General features: G+C 46.6%; 1 long non-coding RNA gene across 1 annotated transcript; it reads right to left on the bottom strand.

Annotated features, from left to right (window-relative positions):
• Nucleotides 1-16,293: 16,293 nt before the first annotated feature.
• LOC135396059 (uncharacterized) lies at nucleotides 16,294-16,991 on the bottom strand. The gene is made up of 3 exons (XR_010423277.1): nucleotides 16,943-16,991; nucleotides 16,628-16,660; nucleotides 16,294-16,336 (listed from the first exon to the last, which is right to left on the bottom strand). It is a non-coding gene; the product is annotated as an uncharacterized LOC135396059 (long non-coding RNA).
• Nucleotides 16,992-22,691: the final 5,700 nt, after the last annotated feature.

The following is a 22,691-nucleotide window of genomic DNA, read 5'->3' as shown; positions in this document are numbered from 1 at the left end:
GGACGGCCTTGTGCGTCTCTTGAGTACCGTACTCAACATACTGCAGTTTAAATAGTTCTGTTAATATTTTAGTGAGTACCAGCTCGCGCGGCATAGTGGTGCATAGGCATTAGGATGATCGCAGTTAAACCTTTCCCGGACCTATAACCAGACAACAGCGTCAGAGTGTCAGTGGTTTATTGTGTCAGTTCGAAGTCCAGGCACGAACTGCCAGTTCGTTCTTCTGATCTTGTCCTCGTCGCCTCGCTACGAGCCATCGTCGATGCCACCGCCTCGTCGTCGTTGCTCTTCACCGAGGCTGACGACGTGACAATCACCTTCCACGCAGAGACTGGGAGGCGACACGGGTTCGATCCCGGCACCACCTGTGCGGTTTGAGGTTTTCTCTGGGCTTTACTGTCAGACTTTCCAGACGAATGTCAGCACATCTCCTCCTGTCGACGTCGGGTCAAGACGCATACTAACTCCCCTGTCCTCCACTGCTTCCTGCCATCCTCTGTCCACGTCTGTACGTCGCTCATGGCCACAGTTGTTTCGCGGCGCTAACACCAAATGAATAAGAAATTAGCATCTTACTCTATAAAGCTACTCTACTCTATGTTTGTGGAAGCTACTCTACTCTATGTTTACTCTATGTTCGTGGAAGAACAACAACAACTTTATTTTGAAGATGATGAATGGAGAGTTTCATCGCCAGGGGCGATACTCTACCCCACTGCTGATGGTGATGTGGGGAATGAAATAATGAGCCCTTTCGCAATAAGGTTCGAAGTCCTATTTTGTCCAACAATGTCAGAAGAGCTTTGAGGGCACAGCGTCAGTGGGCTGGTCTTGGCCGGGGACCAAGCAATTTTGAGAGAGAGAGAGAGAGGGGGGGGGGGGCAAGAGTCCAGCAGGTTGAGTCGCATTCGATGAATTAATGCAGCATCTTGACGAGAGGGTGTTTCGCGGCATGGGGAAAGCGAGCGTTGGATCAACCTGTTCAGCATAGATGGGTGGAGAACGTCAGTTGTCCATTGGCGGGAAGCCATGGGCGTCAAGGCGTCGAAGAATGCAACGATGGTATCCTCTCAGCAGTGCTATACTCGTCCGTCTCCAAGACGAGAGAGCTGCTTCTGCTGCGCTGTCAGCCTATTCCCTACTCCCCACGACACCACAATGGGCTGGAACCAGACTTGTACAAAATACTGCGCAAAAGTATTTAAAATAAGATACTAAATACTCTACGTAAAAAGTGTTTAAAATAGATTACAAAATACCCAAAACTGAAAGTAATTTGAGTAGAGTACTAAATACTCTAAGAAGTATTTAAGATACTCTTTAAAGCACTTTAGTATTAGCTGTAAGTGAAACGCGTATTCTGAACGTGGACAAATGAAAGGAATAAACTTCATCAGCCATGCTGAAGCATATCTTTCATTTGCAACGTATTGGTGTCAATGTTTGGCGAACTTTGATGAACTCAAGTAAACTTTGTTGATATGTTCTGAACCAATTCGTAATCCGTCCTATATGTCCGTTCGGGTCTTTCAACCTGTAGCACGTGTTTATTGGTTTGGTGACCAAGGAAATAAATGCTGGGATTCTCTTGTACCTAGTCCCCTAGTGATTCACCTGGCAATATGAATAGGAACGGCTTTCTGACGAAGTTGGCTATTGACAAGCAAGGTGGGACCAGCCTATTGTACAAGAGGATATGACAGATTCGCGAATTCCCGAAAAAAGAAAGAAGAAAAGTGGGTTAAATTCCAGTGAGCTGAAAATCTCGGTACGGCGGGAAGTGTGCTGGATATGGCTTGACGAGGAAGGAAAGTATTTTGAGTACTGAGTAGCAAATACCGAAAAAAGTGTTTTAAATACATTAAAAATACTTGTCACAAAAAGTATTGAGTGGTACCAAAATACCGGAAAAAGTATTTAAAATACTGTATTTTGAGTACGTACTCAAGATACGTACAAGTCTGGCTGGAACCCACTGGAGAACCAGCCTGTGCCCTGTTTCATACACAAGGTTGTAAGCCATCACCAGATCCGTCACTATAGGGGTACGGATGAGCCTCGTATGCCAAAATTTGCAAAGCTGGTAGTGCTTGCAGTGAGTGAAGACTGCCCATTGCTGTTTGTGGAAGGGTATTTGTACTCTATTTCAAATACTTATTTCAGTATCTGCTAAGCAATAGTCTAATTACTTTTACTTTACCTGGTTGTCTGCATAGCGTGTTCAGCTTCACAACAAGGTGCACTTGCTTCCATGACCTTTTTCTTCTTTTCAATACGTTGTGCAGAAGGACGACTGCTTCGTAACTCACCAGATTATTTTCCAAGGAAAGAGGGAAAGTCTGGCTGACGAACATTGTGAATTGCAACTCCTACGACGAGTCAATAATGCCTACACTTAATAATAATAATAATAAAAAAAACCGGTAATCAGTTTCGTGACCAGTGTACCTTAAAGGAAGACTTCGTAAGAAAATCGGTTGCAGGCTTCTGTTACTTTTATGATTATTGACATGTTTCGAACGCAGTTGCGGAATATCTCGGCTGAAAACGGCGCGTAGGTCACAAAAATGATGTTTGAAATATGAGGAGCGGCGGTTGAGTACCTGAAAGTGGCCTCAGTGGCCGTGGAAGAGCCTGTTGCAAGCAACACTGGGCTCCCGTCCTGCGTCACTGGGAATGCGTCCGCTTGATCTGTGCTTGTGTGCATTAACCGCACAGGGGTGGCACCCAATGTATTGTTCCGTGGCGAACGCAGTGCATGCTGGGCAGGTCCTGGTCGCACGTCACAGCAAACGTCAGGGCACACTTGACCTTAAAGATGGCGGCTCCCGTGATCGGCGGCCAAACCGTTTGTAACAATGGGGTTGTTGTTTCTGCGCGACGTTTCGGATGTCTTTTGATCACGGTAATCATTTTTATCCGATAATCTCGCAGTAAAACGCGCAGTTTTGCACATAAGGCCTCGTATTGTTCCTCGTAAGGCCTCGTACTTCCAAAGATGTGATGACGACCGCGCGATAAGACTCACTGAGCCGGTGCGATGTACTTAAACTAAGGAGAAATGGGCTACGGTGTTGCGGAAGGAGCACCGCATAGTTTACGCTGCAAAATACGTTCATCTCTTGGATTTATGACGACGGAAATATGTCGGTAAGCGGCAAAACGACATGTAAACAAAGTCACATGACCTCAAAATGACGTTTTCTATGACGTACGACCAGGACAAGATGGCAGTCTTGCCAAAGGCACCCGCTTGAGGGTAGTTACAACAATGGCAGGTTTGTGTCACCCCTGTGATTCAACGCCTTGTAGTTTTCTCGTTTTTTGTGCAACAATGCGTGATAAGAGGGGTGGTGCGAGGTGTTGCATCAGAACTTCCGGCGAGAAGTCGACTTCTACGTCAGGTGTTGCTTATTTCGCTTCCCGACAGATGAAAAACTCGTCGCCGTGAGCAGGAGGCAGCGCTCCGAAAGACTGGAATGAGTAGAATGATTCGACACAGAGTAGAATATGTTCGGACCATTTCTGACATGTTTGACAACAGAGCGCGGCTATTTATCTTCCAAGAAAGAAAAGTGTTGCAGAGCCACGCTGTTCCTACGCTCTCCCGGGTGCTCCTATATGCTAACTCAACGGGGCGCGTACGCAAAAAAAAAAAAAGCCTCAAGGATTTACGAATATATAAGGTGGTGCTGATATTACCTCGTTTGATATTACCGGCATTATTCTGATAGAAGTCAAAGTATGTAGATTGTAGATGAGGCTCTAAAGGCAGACTCGTCATACGCGGCGAACACCCGTGCAAGAAACTTCGTCGCACTCGTCCGCGTCAGACGAATAGGATACAGGGTCATAATGGCCTGAACCCATGACGGAACACTGACCCTAAACCGCTATGGCCGGACGCGAAACACCCGTACTTCTGCTGCTTCTGCATAACCGATGACGTCAGGCGTCGGCTTCGTGCGGGCGCTCTGGGAAAGGGAACTTTTAGCCGCACGACTGTCGTTTCGACTTATATTAGCTGATATTATAATTAGCAGAATACATCGCGTAAGAGGGAAACCATGCCCATAGCCAGTATTTGGGGGTCAATATGTACCAAAAGCGTCGTGCAACATTTTATTTTTTCAAATATCGTTCCCAAGTCTCCCTTTAAGTTATTTTGAAGTATTTGCTAGTCAACTCTAATTACTTCATTTTTCAAGTATTTGTACTGTACCCTAAAAATACGTTTTTCCTTCAGTATTTAGTACTCATATTTTAAATACATACTTATAGTATCTTGTAATGTCTGGTTCTGCATTCCTCGCGACCATTCCTGAAACTTGGCGTCTATCGAAGACCAAGCCCATCCAGGTGCCTGTGAAAATGGTGCTGTCTGATTCCGTTGCCTTCATTGCGTCTGGAATAACCACAGAGATCCCCGCAATAAAGCTGGCTCCGCTCCGGCACACTTTTTGCGTCTCCTGCGTCCCGTTCGCCCGTTGGTCCTTCTAGGGAGCTCCCTGGAGTGGCTCGCTGAACCTTCTCGCACCGGTCATGAGAGATTAGTCTCTTTCACCGAGCGCATGAAAAACTTGCCGATGGACGGTTACAAGCGGTTCTCAGAAATTACTGAAATCCAGAAACCCTAACGTCAGAAGCGTCGTCTACTCGAGAGTGCCACGCGCGATTTAAGAGTAACTAGCGAAAACCGACTCCAACCCTCTCGAATATGCGAAGAACTCTTCCACAAAAAGAACATCGAACAAGGTGGCGCACACTTGTGCAGGTTTAAGAAGGGAAGGCAGCCGACAGTTCTGAACCGTCAAGCGAACGACTTTTTCAGGAAGGGTAGTTGGCAGATATTGCCAACGCAAGACAAACAGGCCAGATGGGGTCTTCTCAGCAGCCCCTCATGTTCCAACTGCGGCGATGAGGAGAATAGTGACCATGTACTACGAGAGTATATCACGGCAAAGACTCTGTGGACGCTCGTGTGTCGCCCCTTTTCCGTCCGGTATCGGTCGATGCAACAGATGAGGACAAGCTTCGAACAGCTAATTATGATAATGACATCATTTATGCTTCGGAAATTTCACTGCACAGCCGTAGCCCAGAATAGGAAGAACCGGCTGATGCATCCTTAGCACTCAGTGGTGACTCAGCTGGCAACAGACTACTTAGAACACAGACTTTTTGTTGGGTGAGCAAGTGTTCTTGCGACAGTGGTCCAGCCGCCAGTTGCTCTTCACAACGGCCATGTACGCCTAACGGGCCTGAGCTATACATAGTCAAAATCTGTTAATTAGGTTGCTGTAAGTTAATGCCCGTCAAGTTGTCTACGAATAGTGCACATATAGTGCGTACCTCGTTCGAGTATGTTGTGCACATTTGATCAACAAGTGAAAGAAATATTCTATGTAGAAAAATTCATCGGATGCGGCTCACTGTTCCTTTACTGGTGAGCTACGATACCGCTTGTGACAGGCGCACCCAGCAAACTGCCGTGAGGCGCGCGCGTTTTTTTTTTTTTTTCATTGTTTTTGCGGTTGTATTTGGAGCGCGCGTCCCACGCCTGACCAGTCATCCGGTCGCTTTGCTCCCGTGAAAAGTGATTGGATGATCTGGTGTCACAAAGCGCCAGAAGCAGCTACAGTGCACCTGAGAACGGCATCACGAGTGCCACATTTTCTTCCTATATATTTAACCACCAGAAGGCATTCTAACGTTTGGAAATTTGTATACGTATGTGATTTCATTTCGTCGTAATTACGTTTGACAAAACTTTTTTTCATAGTCACATGTATACGAAGAGGGGAGTCAAGTCCTGTAGATCACATAAACAAAATACAGAGCTGACACTGAAGATTTTTGTTTAAGTTTAATTTGTACAAGCTTTCGCGTGGAGGTCCACGCTTCCTCAGGTACGCTTCACGCTTCACGTACCTGAGGAAGCGTGGACCTCCACGCGAAAGCGTGTACAAATTAAACTTAAACAAAAATCTTCAGTGTCGGCTTCTGTATTTTGTTTATATAGTCACATGTAATAAGAATATATTATAAGATTCTCCTTGAGCGCCCGAGATGCCGTTCTTGGGTTGAACACAAGTATGATCGTCGCCGCCGCAGCGCGCACTCTTGTAAACTAATTTTCTCAGCAAATGCGCGCTTCCCCCCCAAAAAAAATATTTTGCGTGACTGTTCCTGAAGGTAGTATCAGGCTCACACAGCTCCCCATAGAGCCCATAGTTTGAGATACATCACACAACATTTGGCACACGACCAATGAAATTGCGACATTGTACATATTATGCATAGCCAGTCGACCGGTCCTGGCTACCATCGACTTACTGAATTTCACGCCTGGCGCCATTATCCGGTATTCAAAATAACTGAAGCGACTTTTGGCTAAAAGAAACATTTATTTGACACAAAGCACTGATTCAAAAATCTGATACATGGGTGCACTGTGCATACGAAGCCCACTGCGTTGCTGAGACACTGTAGCCATGCAGCTTGGCAAAACGAACATCAGCTTGGCACTTGAAGCAAAACGAACACGTTCAATTCCTAATACCGAGCCAGTCCCATGAGTGCGTACAATTTCATGATGAGCATTTTCTTTCGCTGCTAGCAGTGCGTACATCACAGCGAAGCGGAAAGCGCGTATAGAGCACGTAATCCTGTCTGTTCCCAGTTCCCGAAGTCCGACAGTGCCGAACGTGTTTTTACGCTCCAACCGCTCCAACTCATGACAGCATTCCAGTTCCGCAGTTCATAGGCTGTTCGTAGAATTCTAGAAACAGCACAACACGCGTAGAATCAATTTGACACACGAATAAACTGGCGAACATATTTCTACAAACTGTACTGACAGTTGACACCACCAGAACACGGAACACAGGAGGACGCCGTGCTATTTCGAAACTATGCTGGGACCGCTGAAACAGCCGAGACGCTGCACGCACATGCGCATGTACAAAATACGATTTCAAAACATTGTCGACCAATCGCAGAGCGCACGACCTCCCGTACAGTGGGCTTTCGACAAGGTGCGTGGGCGCAGTTGTACATATTCTACAGCCGGAACGGCGTGTAGCTGAGGAGGACTGGTAGTATGTTCATATCACGCGGTAGAGAAATATATATATTCGAGGTGCCCTCCATCCTCCTTTACGGGGCCGCATCCGTTCCAGTCTATTTCGAAACTATATACAGTGTCATTTTATTCCTCGTGTACCACTGATCACAGTATCGAAAATCCCACGCGAAATAGAGGCTTAGTTTGACTGTTATTCGATTGAATACACGACAAGAGCAGACGCCGGATGTTGAGAGTATGAAGGAATTCCCTCTCTGGAAAAAGGAGAAAACGTCATTCTCTACGCCACCAATAAGAGCACGGCCTTGAGGAAAGAGATGCCGCGACCGTGCAGGCGAATGGACGGCGCCTTCTGTTTCTTCTCTGAGCGCCGCCCTCTCACTCCTCCAGTTAGGAAGTGACGTCACGCCGCCGGAGCCTCTGCAGCTGCGGAAGCAGCGCAGATCTTTAAACTTTGTTTATTTATTATGTAAGCACTTTTTTTCGGACGAAGCAATTAGCCAGGATTGTCGGCCGATGCCGAAGATAGTGGTATGGGTTATACCCCTGTCAGACGTACTAATTTAGTGTCACTTATTTGAAGTGCACTCCGTCCTGTAATGTCACTTTCACTAGGCTCCTGCTACACGGCATAAGTAAGTGTCACTAAGCGGTCATGGTGATGACGATGGGCGAGCTTGAACTCCCACCTAACATCGGGGAGTGCGCCATGCTTTCTCGGTAAAATCATTTTTCTTACGTCCAGAAACATTTCATAGAGATTTTCTTCGCAGCTGAAGTCGATTGAACGTCATAAATATAATTGTTGCGAACAAACACAAGTATATTTATTTGACAAATTTTCAATCTTCTTCTTCACCTCTTTGGTGGTGCTTACTATGTCTTGCGCGTGCAACTGGCCCGCGATGTCAGCATACACTATCGCGTTTCGCTTGGTCCTCCCATGTTCTGATAGCATAGGTGTCTATCTCAGACCGCGATGCCCTGTCTTTTCTGTCTTCCATTATTCAGTGCTTCACTGCGAGTACTTGTCGATTTCGCCGGTAACACTTAACCACCGTGCAATGTCAACAAATATGGCTGCCGCGAAGTGGATTACGAACTCTACTGGGTGTTCTGTGAACGAGAGTACCGGTAAATCACGCCAAAAATCCTTACGTCTTTCTTATAAAAATCAGCGCTGTCTTAACAAATTTGTCCAAAAATAAATTCCGATTGGGTTGTTTCTTTCCTTTTCCAAAAATAAGCTTTTTGTTACGCAATCCCTGCCGTGGAGGCTACGTACTTGATTGTCGCAGGCAAAGTGAAGTGAGTTTGGCGAACTCACTTCATCGTAAGTGTACTTTGCATTTAGTGTCACTAAAAGATGCCGTGTGACTCCGAAAGAATGACACTTACTGCAAGTGTACTCGCTGAAAGTGACACTAAATTAGTACGTCTGACAGGGGTATCAGAGTCACTAAATAGGCAGCAGAGTAGCGACACTGAGCCACGCCTGCAAGCGAGACCGCCATCTTGGTTCCGGCGTGGCTGCGTCGCCTAGAAATTGGACGCCAATCTCCCCCTCCTCCGCCGGAGAACTGCACGCAGTCGAGCCAGCTCGCAACCGACGAAACCGGTTTTGGATGGAGGGGACTCAACATGGACGGCGCGTTTTTGGAAGGAGAAACCACGTGACACGATCGGCCCAATCGAGGACACCGAACGGCGGCTCCGGCGCGGAAAAGGAATGCGATACTCTGTACCTCTATTTAGTGACTCTAGTAAGGGTTTCATAGATGGGTTTCCGGATGCGACCGTCCCTTTAAGCCCTATGTAAATGGAGCCCATATTAAGAAACTTCCGACATGAGTCCGTGAGTGTAATGAACTCTGTAAAAATCTGAACCGTGATTATCACTCCATCTCGTTTATTAACGCTACCCGTTTGATCATGACAAAGTGAAACGCTCTTCTTTTTTGCAATATTTTCGTTGGAATCAAATTAAAAATTGTGGCATTTCGGTACCGCACTAATTAGACAGGAAAGACGGAAACAGAAAGAAAAGTACGAGTGTTGTCATAGCCCCGAAACCATGGAGCAGAATCCGTTCCCACAACGGTCCTCTCACCCCACTTTCTTCTTTCGGCATTACGCATTAACTAACTACTTAGCGACGCGGTTACGCATTTGCTTATTTATTCATGGCTGTCTTTTCTTTTTTTTTGGCTCTTCCGAGGAAACTCGTGGCAACCGACGCGGAAAGGCGCACGTACGCAGGCGGAACGCGTTAGATTACAAGTGCGCTTTCTTCTGTCTAACGTATGGCCCTTCTCTCTGTATGAAAACTATTACGGAACGGCCGTAATATATACGACCGTCGCTAGACAAGGAGCTCCGTGAAACACCAGCAAGGCATATCCGACACAGGCGCGCCACCAGAAAATCGCAAGAAAAAGGGGAGAAAACGCTGTCGAGTGCACGGGCAGCTGTGGCCAAATGTCGCGCATTAGTTTGCTCGGGAGGAGAAAAGAAAAGTTTTCGGCAAAGAATGGGCGGAGTCAAAAAGAAGTTTGTTTATGCTCCATTTCGGAAGGAAAATGGGGATGCATGCGGAAAGCGGGCACCGAGAACGGGGAAAGTAAGGAAGGGTGAAGATGCCCTCTGGTTGTACTGGTTGTACTGGTTGGAGGGCTTTTTGTTGATTCGGAGGTCATGTAGACGGGTAATTGGTTTGGCTCTTAAAACTGATCGCGAATAAAGGCAAAACTGTAACACGATAAGGAATCATAGCGGAAGATATGAATGCACAATGTACCCTGAAAATAAGAAAAGTGTACAGAATAACGTGCAGCAAACAACTAAATTTCCAAGGTTAAAAGGAAGTCTAAACAATTTGTAGATATATATCAACAATGACAAGAATTTGTATGTTTTTGCGGTGTGTTTTCTATGCACGTGCGGTTCTGCGATGGTATAACCATGCGACGATTAGTCAGGTCTGTTACCGGAATTGAGATGCTTGAGGAATCATAGCATTCGTGGTACTCTTTGGCAGCACAGTGTCAAAGCCTTGAAACCGTTATGTCCCGCGTAAATTGGCAAGCAAAACCTCTTGATACTAAACGCGGAATACATTAATTCCTCTGCTCGCACTATACGGATGTCATGGTAACGCCAACGCGTTACGAAAAAGTCTCGCAATGCAAGGACACCGCAATAAGCAGCTATATTTCGACTGCCACTTTGCACGAAACTTCGTGCATTGAATTGTAGACACCGCCCTTTTCATACTTGACCACCATTGATATCCTTCGGTTATTGTGCACGCCAGGTACGTTTATGTAGCAACCATAGATTGTTTAGTGTCCAGAGGGACACAATCACGGTTATAGTCCCGAATGATATCTAATTTGTCCCTCTATTAAACATTAAAGCCTCAAAATTCTAGCTGGTACTTTACCGGAGTTATGCCACTACGGGGCGAGCCCCCTGCAACAGCGCCCGTCACGGCAGAAAGCTTTAGTGGTCACCGGACGCCCGCTTTACGGCACCGTCCGACCGTCGTACGGCTGTGGCCAACCAATCAAAGTGAAGAAGACGAGGGCCCGTTTCCTTTTCCGACCACGTTGTTTATTTCCGCTGCGCTTTCCCCGTGTTAACCACGTTGCTTGCATGTTGTTCATGGCGAATGGAAACAAACGATTGCCTCGCTACGCGTGCGCAGACATGTACAAGATACTCAAAAATGTATTTAAGATAAGATAATAAATACTGACGTTAGAATGTAATTAAGATAGAGTATAGATGCATGAAAATTAAAGTAATTAAGATAGAGTACGAAATACTTCGAAAAGTATTTGAAATACAATTAAGATACTATTTATGCTTGAACGCAAAATGTCACCAGTCACTGGTCAATGCGACATGTCGCCGCTATGTGACAGGAATCACCTAAACTCCGTGTACTACGCAAGTCGTCCCTGTGTGATAGGACTCATCTAAGCACAAGTCCCCAAAAGATGACAAAGAGACACCACATAACTCCACAAGGTATATGTGACCCAGAACAAAGCAAACTTTAGCAGGTCCCACAGGGCACACATAATAGAACCCTCACTTACAAAGGATTAATACACACGGGACAAGATCTCTAAATGGATACTTCCAAGAAGGGCCAATGTCCGAGTCCAGTCCGAGGGACTCAGGAAATTTCCATTTAACAAGCAAGATAATGAAAAGACGAGACACAGAAAGTTTGAGGGGAGATCCAAAATATGTAATTAGAGTATTGAGTAGAAAATACCATAAAATGTATTTTAAATATAGTACAAATACACAAAACAAAAAGTATTGAGTAGAGTACCAAAATACCGCAAATTGTATTTAAAATACAGTATTTTAAATACAATACTCCAAATACGTACAAGTCTGCGCGTGCGGAAACCTCGCAGGACTCCCTCTCGTCTTTATATACGCGAGTACAGCGAACGTCGTTATGGAAACCCTAGCCGTTGCGCGTTAGCCGTTCCCCGCTCCGAGAATGCCCACACGGCTGTGGGAACGTACCTGTGCACTAAAAAGTGTGGACGCCGGTAGTACATGCTCCACGCCTTACTCTCTCTTTCTAAAAAGGATAAATACACATAACGTTGGATTGTACTCTTTCTCTACTCTTTCCTGTTGGTCTTTACTCTGATCATCTCACATTGCTCTTCCGAGACTCAGTCTACTCCTCCAAGGTTCTTGTTACGCAAAGAATAGAGTAAAGGGTACTGTAAGGTAACATAAAAATACATACGCGATAACGTTTACACATACCTATTTTACACTTTTCTTGTTGGATACACTCTCCTCTTCGCAGATTTCACTTCCTACTTTTAAAGGAAATTGTCCTATGACAACATACACTGTTCCTTTCAAAATTACGGTGCTTCACTTATGGTATTGCATCCGCGTAAAAGCATGTTAGTTTAAAACACAGGTGGCACTAACGTATATGTTCTAGCTCATAAGGTCTTGGCACTATGCGACCACTGCGGGGCACTGAAGCCGCACCGTGGTCGCTGCTTCTTGCTAGTTGACAAGGCGGTATCCGGTGACATAGCAACGGTATAATGATGCCTACTTGTATCTCTGAAACAGCAACTTGTGAGTGGACGACACGAACACATTCTTCACCGCAGGACCACTCAAGCATGTGTATAATAGGGTGTCGAAGCCTCCTTGTTAGTTGAAGTGGTTATAATAATGACGTGATGTCTGCAAAGCACAGTTAAGTAACGTTACCCCCCCTCCGAAGTCATTTTTATTCCGTTAAAGAGTTAAGGTACCCTCCTTAACTCGTACGCTTCCGAAAAGAACAACAGAATAATGTTGTCGATGACATGAGGTGTTTCACCGTTGTGGCGCAGGTACCCTACCCTATTGCATGTGCAATATCACATGAGAATCAGGACGAAGTGAGATGAGGTAAATTTCCGAAAAGAAGAGCAAATGTTACGCTATGTATGAGAGTGATCTCAGTGAAACCGATTTTCCTCTTGCTTGGTTTGAGTTTCCAAGAGTACATGCAGTGGCTGTTAATGAAACACTCTTTTGCATACTCTAAACGTATTTTTATTCGCGATGTATTAATTTTCGTGAATTTCACGACCGCTGAAAAATCGCGGAAAATTGTACTCGCGAACATAGGTTGACGTTTATCATGAAAGAACTGATGTTCTGAGGCTGGAACATCATAGAAGGAACAAATATATACAAAGCCTCAATTTGCCTAAGAAATTAACGATGAATCCAATCCAAGATGTGGGTTCGAGTCCTACAGCTGGCTAACCTTTTCAGGGACTTTCATCTTTCATCGTTGACGTTTATCCCACGGAAGGAAAGAGCCCCGGAACCGCGAAATTAAATACTCGCGAAGAACTTCGCAAATGAGAGATTGCGCGATTCGCGAAAATTAATACATCGCGAATAAAAATACGTTTACTACAGTATTGTACGTATACAAACGAGTGCCCCCGTGGCGCCCCGTTTCATACCTGGCGATCGTCAGTGCAACGTCACTGAGACTACATCTTGTAAAGGATTTCAAGTGCAGTTCTGTCGACATTCTCGAAGTTATTAAAAATAACTTTTTTTTTCCTTTCTTGGATTGATTTTTTAAAATTCAGTGTTAGCGACGCGAAGCAACTGTGGCTATGAGCGGAGTCCAGATGTGGACAGATGGAGAGGCAGGAGGAAGGCAGGATGCGCAGGAAGGAGGAGGACATTCGTCTGGAAAGCCTGCCGCAAAACCCAGGGAAAACCCCAGACAGCACAGCCGGTGCGGATATTCGAACCCGCGTCACCTCCCTGTCTCGGCGTGTTGAATTGAAACTCGTACTTTTCCTCACAGATAAGTAACCAAATCTGGTAAAGACGGTGCATTTCTGGTGCGGTTTTGTGTCCTCTTTCAAAATATCACGCCGACTTCACAGTTTCGGAATACCAGTCGGAGATGCTCTTTAACTTTACTTTCCCGCATTCTGGTTTACCGACCCGAAAACGTGTTCGACGATTCGTACGACGATGTTGCAAGCTACGACCAAGTGTTATTTCGTTATTACGTGTTAGGGGAAATGACTGAGATGATGGAAACATTAATGTTAACCATCCTACTTGTCACTTCTTTCGTCGTTGTTTCTTTTAATATCATTTGTTAAACCTTAAAGGGACAGTAGCATCGACCGCAGATCGATTCCGAAACCACAGTGAAATGAGATTCCCCGTCCTTCACTGACCATGACTCCGAAAGTCCCGTTCCGATCGACGGAATACTTTTTGCATAATTCGTGTGTAAGCGGCGCTACAGCAGACGACGGAAGCGGGCGTCAAGCGGAACTCCCTGCTGAGAATCTTTAGCAACGTCACATGGAATCTGACCAATAAGAACGCGGCGAGCCAGAGGAGTCCCCGCGGCTTGCAGCTTGCATGAGCAAGGTCAGGGAGACGAAGGCGAAGGCACATACGGAGATGGCGGACTCGGAACGCGGAAGTGGCGAATCGTGCTGTTCAAATGCCTTTAGTAATAGCTCCCGTGACGAATATACATATTTGATGACGGCCCATATTCGACGGATCCGCTTATTCTGCAAGTCGCTGGTGATGTACGTGCCGCAGCTGCGTTAGCGCAACAGAACGAGCCTCAGGACCACTGCTTTAGGTGCGTTCATGATCGGAGTGCTCAGTACTTAATCCCGTGACATTCACACTACGACGCAGGAAACAATCCAAGTGTTTGTGCGGCGTCTGTGTTCCTCAGGAACTGGATGAGTACCTATATGCTGCAGTGCTGGTGAAGTGGTAGAGTTGTGCAATGACGGCACGCACCACACGCACGCATCACACTTTGTTCCCAGCTCCCTGTCATCGGCCAGAACTTCTAGTGGTGTATCTACCGCAGTATTGCAGCGACGATCACAGTCTTCGCCTACTGTGCCCACGATAGATAGGCACGTCGAGCAATCCTTATTTTCGTAGTTGTCGTCGTTGTTTGCACACACGACGAATGCCCCATGAAAGTTACGAAGGCTCTAACCAACTGTGCAACTCAAGGGCCGGGTTAGAATTAGAATGATTGTCAGGAAATTACTATGCTACGTGTTTAGGAAAGTGTCCTTTCTTTTTACAGCTACGTCAGGTTCACTGCTTATTGTGTGTTTACAAGCTGAGTTTGGAGATTCCTTGGACCGAAAAACAGACGACAGATACCTGGGTGTGTCGTCCGCATGATTCGCCAACGTTTTTCCATCCTGGTCCTATCAGGACTATCATCTTTAGTGTGCCTCATTTCCTGTTCACACCTACACCATAATAGACTTGCGTAGTTTTTAATTGAGAAGTGTGAAACAGAATCTGTGTTACCACAGTAATCCCGAGAAGTGCAAAGGAATAGGCAGGAGCAATAAACTACCTGGCCATAAGTGACAGTTATACTTTTAATGATAGTGTAATGCTTCTTATCGTTGGCAGTATTATAGCATGTGAGGGGATATAACACGTCAAATAATTTCAGGTAACGTTTCATAACTCACTAATGGTACAGTTACACCTCATTATCATAGTAAGTGATACATCTGTCTGGGAATGTCCAAAATTTGTCATTCCCACGGAAGATTGTTCTGCCTTGATACAGCAAAACAAATTTTGATACCTGCCATTGATCCAATTTTTTAGCACCACTGTCTTGAAACAGCTTTCAAGACTGTAACTTCAGAGATCCTTGGCAGAGCATTACCTTTTGTCTATGCATTATAATAATTATTATAATGACAGGCAATAAGTTACGCAAATGTGAATAAATCTTTGTGTTGACTGAGTGTTGTCCATTCAAGAGCCATTGCACAAGTTCACATCCAACTCTTCACGCACAGATATTTATTATTTGCTATGCACAGACAGTTATCAGCGTGCACCACACTGGCAATGTCCCTTTGGATCTGAAGCGGGGACTCACAAAAATAAAAAAATAAAATAAACAGGTTTCATTATAACAGTGGTACACAGGAAAAAAACTCGGGGTGTTGGGGGGGGGGGATCTGGATCGATATCTGGGCATAACCAAGTGTAAAATTTTAGAAGGGTTAGTACATCCTGAAATGGCCCTCATGCCTCAGACCCCACTACTCGATTAATGCACCTCCCTTTTACAGTAAGAGGCCTCTTACTATCTACGGCGTATCCTATCAAAGCTCACAGGACAGCAAATTTGGCCAATGTTTATGTGACAGTGCCTCGTAGAACATGCAGGTTTTCTGTTGAATTGACACTACATCTCTGGTAGCCCCTTTAATGTCTGGAGGTAGGTGCATCATTTTACATTTAACCAGCAGTAATGTATAGCATTGCAAAAAAGGAAACAAGGGCTTAATCTCAACGCTGCATCAGCATCATTCATCATCTCACAATAGCGTTGTTGTTGTCAGCCTCTGCACAAAGATTTGGGTGGACCTGAAACGGACCTTTTTCTTTTCTTTTCATTTCCTGCTGTCAAGTTATTTTGTCTTGGCATGTAGCTGTGAGATGTCAGTAGAAGCCATGAAGTCATTCTCTTTACTTCTTGAACTTGGATGAAGAAAGCACTGTTCTGGAAGATCCTAATTTGTCAGAGGCGTCGTAAAGGCATTAGTGTAAAAATCATGTCTCTCAGCAAAATTGCCGTGCACACACGTACATTGTTTGATGCCGTTTCATGGATGGATGGGACTTGATCAGCAGCACCTGGTCCTTCTATAACACAGAACGTCAAAAGTGCACCTCAAGTTGGCTACGACAACCGCAAAAACCGCCGCCCTACAGCACACAAACAGTTCACAAACAGAGAGATAAAAGGTAACTGGGAAGTGGGTTATGGCGCTTATGTTACGGACAGAGGTACTGTTTGTTATTCTTTGCCTGTTTCTAACACCAGCACACAAACAGCGTCAGTTCTTCCTTTTAGTGATCGGGGTTCATAGTTTGCGAATTGTTCTGTGTCCAAAAATTGTAAACACATTATATGTATTTAAGTAATATACGTACCACTTGCGCTTGACCCTGTCGAACTGCCTGCAGCTGTAATACACATGAAAACCAATCATGTCTACCACATTCCACAAAAGTCACAGGTTCAGTAACAGTGAAAGTTTCATGATAACGCGTCCGACAACGAGAAAAGTCAATCACGTTCATATGAATGACATCACTTGAACTTGTTTATTGTATTTTATTTATCTAGTTATTAATCATAGGTTAGGGGATACCTTACGTTGTACCGATTTCGTCTTTTGCTGCTAAGTTACTCACGCGCAAGAGTGACAGACCCGATTGGGAAACTACATAGACATTGTGACTTACTGTCGAAGTTGCTGGCTCGCTTTGTTCGTGGAACACTGTCGGAACGGCGTCAAGTTTCCATTCGTTCCTTTTTGTGTCAATCCAAGTTGCGCTTCCATGATGTTCTCATCCAGGTACACATTATCGGTGAAATGCGAGGAGCATACACGGACAGCATGAACACTCCTTGCTTCATCTGGATACCCGCTAGTGATGTAGCTGCTTCCAACTTTCGCTTCGTCTGGGGTCTGGCTGTAGCTGTATCCTTGGCGTGCGAAATCAAACATCGAGGTTTTCGAAGGAAGTTTTCCTGGAGTCGGGAACGCTGCGTCGGTTTCCAAACGACATCCCACGCGAAGGATGCAAGCGTAGCGATAGTATCCGAGTCACTAGAAAGTGTCACATGTGAATACGGTGTCACGTGCCGGAAAAGAACAAAGCAGCCCCAGACTTGGCGGCAGACGACAGCGTCCTTCACAGCGGATTAGCCAGATTCGACCTTGCGTCACGCGATGTTGTTGGCGCTGGCGCTTTCGAGGATCAAAACGAAACCGAATCTTTTAAATTCGATTCCTCATCACCCGGTCCGTTTTGGAAGGAGAACATTTGGCAAATAGCTCGTGGTAGTGTACCGAACACATTGGTATTGGATTCGTAACCACGGTTCCGGATGCGACAGTCCCTTTAAGGGCCCTTCCAAAGGGCATTACATAAGGGGGGATTGCAAAGAGCAAAAATAAGAAATATACAACAACAACAATTTACGAAACATTCATATATACCCAGTGTACACTTAAAATTGCACACCGACAATGTACACTCAAAACCTTCAGAAGAACAGCTGTTCACATGCGGCTTTGAATTTAGCAACATCAGTAATTGAAACTACTTCGGCGGCGGGAAGCAAATTGCATTCTGGGACACCAGGCTCTAGGGTGGAGAATTTTCGTTGACTTCCTACCTAGCTAGGTTTCTTCGCAAGGGTCTACTGATGAATTTTAAGAACGCAGTAATGAGCGTCTTGTCTTAGCAACCTGCGCATGTCTGCAACGCATCATACATTTAAACGATTAAGACAGAAACAAAAGCATTAATGAGAAGAGACTGGTTTCGAGGCTACAAAGCCTACACTTTGAAGGTGTTGCCGACAATTCAGCTCGAGAGCACATGCGTCACTTTCGCAATTCAGTAGCGTTTGCCGCCGTAGGCAATCCATCTGCGGTTATGTGGGGACTCGAAGTGCTAATTGTTCGTCGGTGGCCCTCCTCGGCTCTCGGTCGGTCGGTCCAATTTAGCGGACCATGAATTACAGGGAAATGTCGCTGCTTTGTGGGTCTAGTTATCTTCATGGTGTGCAGGCAAAGTGATCAATGCGAATAATTGTGCTGTGGGAAACTCGTGAAAGTTGGAATCATATTAGTACTGACGAGGTAATTATGGACCATGCAGTCTGTATGGTAGACACATCATTTCAAAAGCACATATGGTTGAATTCATTCATGTGCATCGTGTGGGCATGTATATTGAAACATGTAAAACATGCATGTAAAACATTCCCAAAACTACTAAAAGTGGCTTAATTCGATTCGATTTCACACTATTCGAAAACACGTAGCCGCGGAGTAGCGGTACTCGGTAGTAGCTTAGCGTTGCAACAGTTCCAACGTTATCAAGGCCATCCTACATACAGGGTGTCCAGGAAAACGTGTCATTGAATTATAATAAAAAAACTACGCCACCTAGAATCATGCAGTCAACGGCATTTGTTCTTATTAGGTTTTTGCCACCTCCTAATGTGAATGTCATGTATCTTAAGTTTAATTATGTAAATATGTGCGAACTGAACTCGGAAATTTACCAAGTAAAGGTCACTTTTTTACCCCATCAATATGAAGAGCGTGCCGAAAATTCACTCAGATTCATGATAATTGACAGTGATATTCACGAGCTATCCCATCGGAAAAAATAGCCGAACATCATGCTTTTCGGAGCAGTGACCATAACGCGGGATGACGTTTTGAGCGCAATCGCTCTTAGTCCGACGAAAGGAGGTTCCAAAGCCAGCCCACAGAGTGTTAGTAGAAAAAGTAACAGTTCCTGAAATTGGGAGAGGGAAAGCATTATCCCAGCGAAAGTCGGACGCGGTAAGCCATGCCTGTCTTATCTCTTTCTGCGATGCCGGGGTGGGCTGGGTTTCCAACCTCCTTTCGTCGGACTGACAAAGGTTGCGCTGAAAAATTCCTCGTGCGCTATCCTGAGGGAGCTCTGTAGAGCATGATGTTCGGTTATTTTTTCCGATGGGATAGCTCCTGAATGTCCCTGTGAATTATCATTAATTTGAGTAAATTCTTCACATTGGTGAGGTAAAAAAGTGACCTCTACTTGGCAAATTTCCGACTTAAGCTCGCAAAAATTTACATAATTAAACTTACGTTACACGACATTCACATCAGGAGGTGGCAAAAACCTAGTAAGAACAAATGCCGTTGACCGCATGACTCTAGGTGGTGTAGTTTTTTTTTATGATAATTCAGTGACACGTTTTCTGGGACACCCTGTAGATTGCAGAAGCAGTATTTTGTAGTAAAATGGAAGTGAGTAAATTGTAGACGCACGAATTATACATGGATGAATATCGCTTGTCGCGGTGAAACGTCCCAGTGAATCATTCATAGTCACCAAAATAGTGCACTGTTGTTTGTTTTCGTACAACATGGGCTACGGCAACTAATGAGCGATAACGACCAAGTCGAACTTCAGTGTGGTAAGTCCAAGTTAGGTTCGTGCATTTTGTTGCGGGGGGGGGGGGAGCGAGCCCCCTTGGGCTCTCTCTAGGTGGTGCCGACGTCAGACTGTTGACTGTCAGACTGTCAGACTGAAAAGTATCCAGACTGTGTTTATGTCACAAAAGTAAAATGCATGCAGATCTGAAACTCCCCCGAACACAACAGGGAAGGAGTGACACTTCTATCCCACAGATCATCCTCAACAAACGGCAGAGCTAGTCGCCACACCACTCGCTCTTCAATGTGTGGTTGCATACCCGTCTGCAGCGCAATGGGTCATATACATATAGTGATTCAAAGGCTGGCCTACAAGCAATAATATCATTCCTGCGCAATGGGTGTATGGTACCCGTAGTCCACGACATTCTGACAGTGTACATGCAATCCAGGGATACTGGCCATAACATCATACTTCAATGGATTCCTGGACACGCAGGAATACGGGGGAATGAAGCGACTGATGAAGTAGCGGACCTGTAGCGCTATCGAAATCGCTACGTTACGAGCCTTGCTCGTTAGCCGCGAGCTGCGAATAAATTATTCCTGTTCGGGCTGTCGGCCTTCCCGGTTGTCTTTCTCTCTTGAGGCGCCAAACTGGTGACCTGGCCGCTCTCACGCACTGTCACAGCCTTCTGCATCTGACGAACCCCCCTCCGCCCAGCCCGGGACTGCTGAATCGCACGCTTACGCTTCTACCCAGTCCGAGGTCGGTCACTTCGCCGTCCGGCTACCGCCTTTCTTCAGCCAGCAACCGCAGAATTGGTTCGTGCAGGTCGAAGCGCAGTTCGCTCTCGTCCGCGTCTCATCTGAAGAGCGGAAGTACTTCCACGTAATTTCTGTCCTGCTCCGGACATCTCGCTGGAAGTATCAGACCTGCTCCTCCCCCCATCTCCTGTCGCTCCCTACACTTCCCTCAAGACAGCGCTCATCGACCGCACAGTGACCTCTGATCGCAAGCGAATCCAACTCCTACTCGATGCCGAAGACCTTGGCGATCGGAGGCCTTCCCAGATGCTTCGCCATATGGAGAATCTTCTTGGGTCTCGCGCGGCGACGTTCGATCGCGCCCTCTTCAAGGAGCTCCTCCTCAAGCGGCTCCCCAGCCAAGTGCAGATGGTTCTCTGGCACTGACACAAGGCCACTGCCTCTGATCTCGATCTCTCAGTCCTTGCCAAGCTTGCGGACAAGGTAATTGAAGTCAGCTCCTCCACCGTGTCCGCTGTTCCTTCGGCTTCGGCCGTTGCCACGACACCTGTACAAGACACCTTGGCGGCTGAGCCCTCTTCCTCGCAAGTGGCCACTCTTATCGAAGAAATTAGGCGGTTATCGGACGTGGTGGCCCCTGCGTTGTCCCCCAACCGTTCACCATCGCCGCGCGGCCTCTTGCACCGGGCCAGCTTCCACCGTTCTCCTCGTGCCCAACGGCGAAGAAGGTCCCGTTTCCCCAACCCACCCTCCGGCTCATGTCTTCAGCCTTGCTGGTACCACGCAAAATTCGGCGCTTCCGCACGCAACTGTATCAGCCCTTGTGGCTGGCCGGGAAACGGCAGGGAGGATCACTAACAGCGGCGAGCGATCCTTGAAATTCCCAGCAAGGTCGCCTGTTTTTCGTTGATGGCAAACCGCACGGCCACCGTTTTCTCGTCGGTAGGGGTGCTCAAGTCAGTGTGTTGCCAGCAAGCGCCCTGTACCGTCGACGTTCCCCCATTCGTCACCTCTCCGCAGTCAACGGCACCGCCATTCTAGTCTATGCTGATAAGTCCCTGGCTCTGGACTTGGGTTTGCGCCGGCAATTTCGCTGGATTTTCCTCATGGCCGCCGTCACGCACCCCATTCTTGGCGTGGACTTCTTGAACCACTTCCGCCTCATGGTTGACACAGCACGTCGGCGTCTTGCCGACTCAACAACGACACTTTCTGTGACCAGCATTCTGAAGTCCCACCGCTCTGAACGGCACAGTGTCCTTTGCATTAAACCAGCCAGCTCGCAAACTGTTTACGGGACGTTCTTCGGTGAGTTCCCCAGCCTTACCCAGCCTCCTCACTGGACTCACCCCGTGCAACACGATGTTGTACATCGCATAGCCACCACGGGCACCGTGTGGTGCAAGACTTGCATCAGAGAAGCTCGTCATCGCCCGCCAGGAGTTCGAGCACATGCTTGAAATCGGCATCGCTCGACCTTATGACAGCAGCTGGTCTTGAGCACTCCACATGGTTCCCAAGAAAACGGGCGACTGTAGACCATATGGTGATTACCGGGCGTTGAACGTCAACACCGTTCCCGACCGCTACCCGCTTCCCAATATTCACGACTTTACGGCTGGTTTGCATGGAGCTACCATCTTCTCTAAGATCGACCGCTTGCTACTGCTTTCCAGAAACCAAGTTCTCGCTACTTGCCGCGAGAAATCCGTCACCTCTAGTTCCTGTCAGAGTTCTGTTCGGATGTCAGTCACATCAAAGGCTCCGACAACGTTCCTGCAGACGTTCTCAGTAGACTGGTTGCGATTTCGACCTCTGTGGACTTCTTCATCAACCGCTTAGCGTAGCTCCAGCAAGCTGACGGCGAGCTCGAAGAACTTCGGTGTTCCCCGTCGGCCTTGATTCTTGAAGACTTGCGCATGCCTGGGACGACTTCACCAGACGCCTGCGACACTTCGTCCGGCACCCCGCGGCCTTTTGTTCCCGCAAGCCTTCGGCGAGCGCTTTTCGAAAGCCTTCATAACATCGCCCATCCCGGTGTCAAGCGTACCGTCAAGTAATTTTAGCGCGTTACGTCTGGCTAGGCATCAACCAAGACGTTCATCGCTGGGCACAGACCTGCCTTGCTTGCCAGCGTTGCAAAGTCCACCGTCACACCATCATGCCTCTGACCCGGTTTCTTCCTCTCGACGCCCGTTTTGATAAGGTGCACATTGACATCGTCGGCCTCCTGCCTCTCTCCGAAGGGAAACGGTACATCCTGACGTGCATCGACCGTT

This window comes from Ornithodoros turicata, chromosome 5 (genome assembly GCF_037126465.1).
Source record: "Ornithodoros turicata isolate Travis chromosome 5, ASM3712646v1, whole genome shotgun sequence".
Classification (NCBI taxonomy): Eukaryota; Metazoa; Arthropoda; class Arachnida; order Ixodida; family Argasidae; genus Ornithodoros; species Ornithodoros turicata.
Note: the sequence above shows the minus strand (reverse complement) of the source record. Positions and strands in the feature narration are given on the sequence as shown.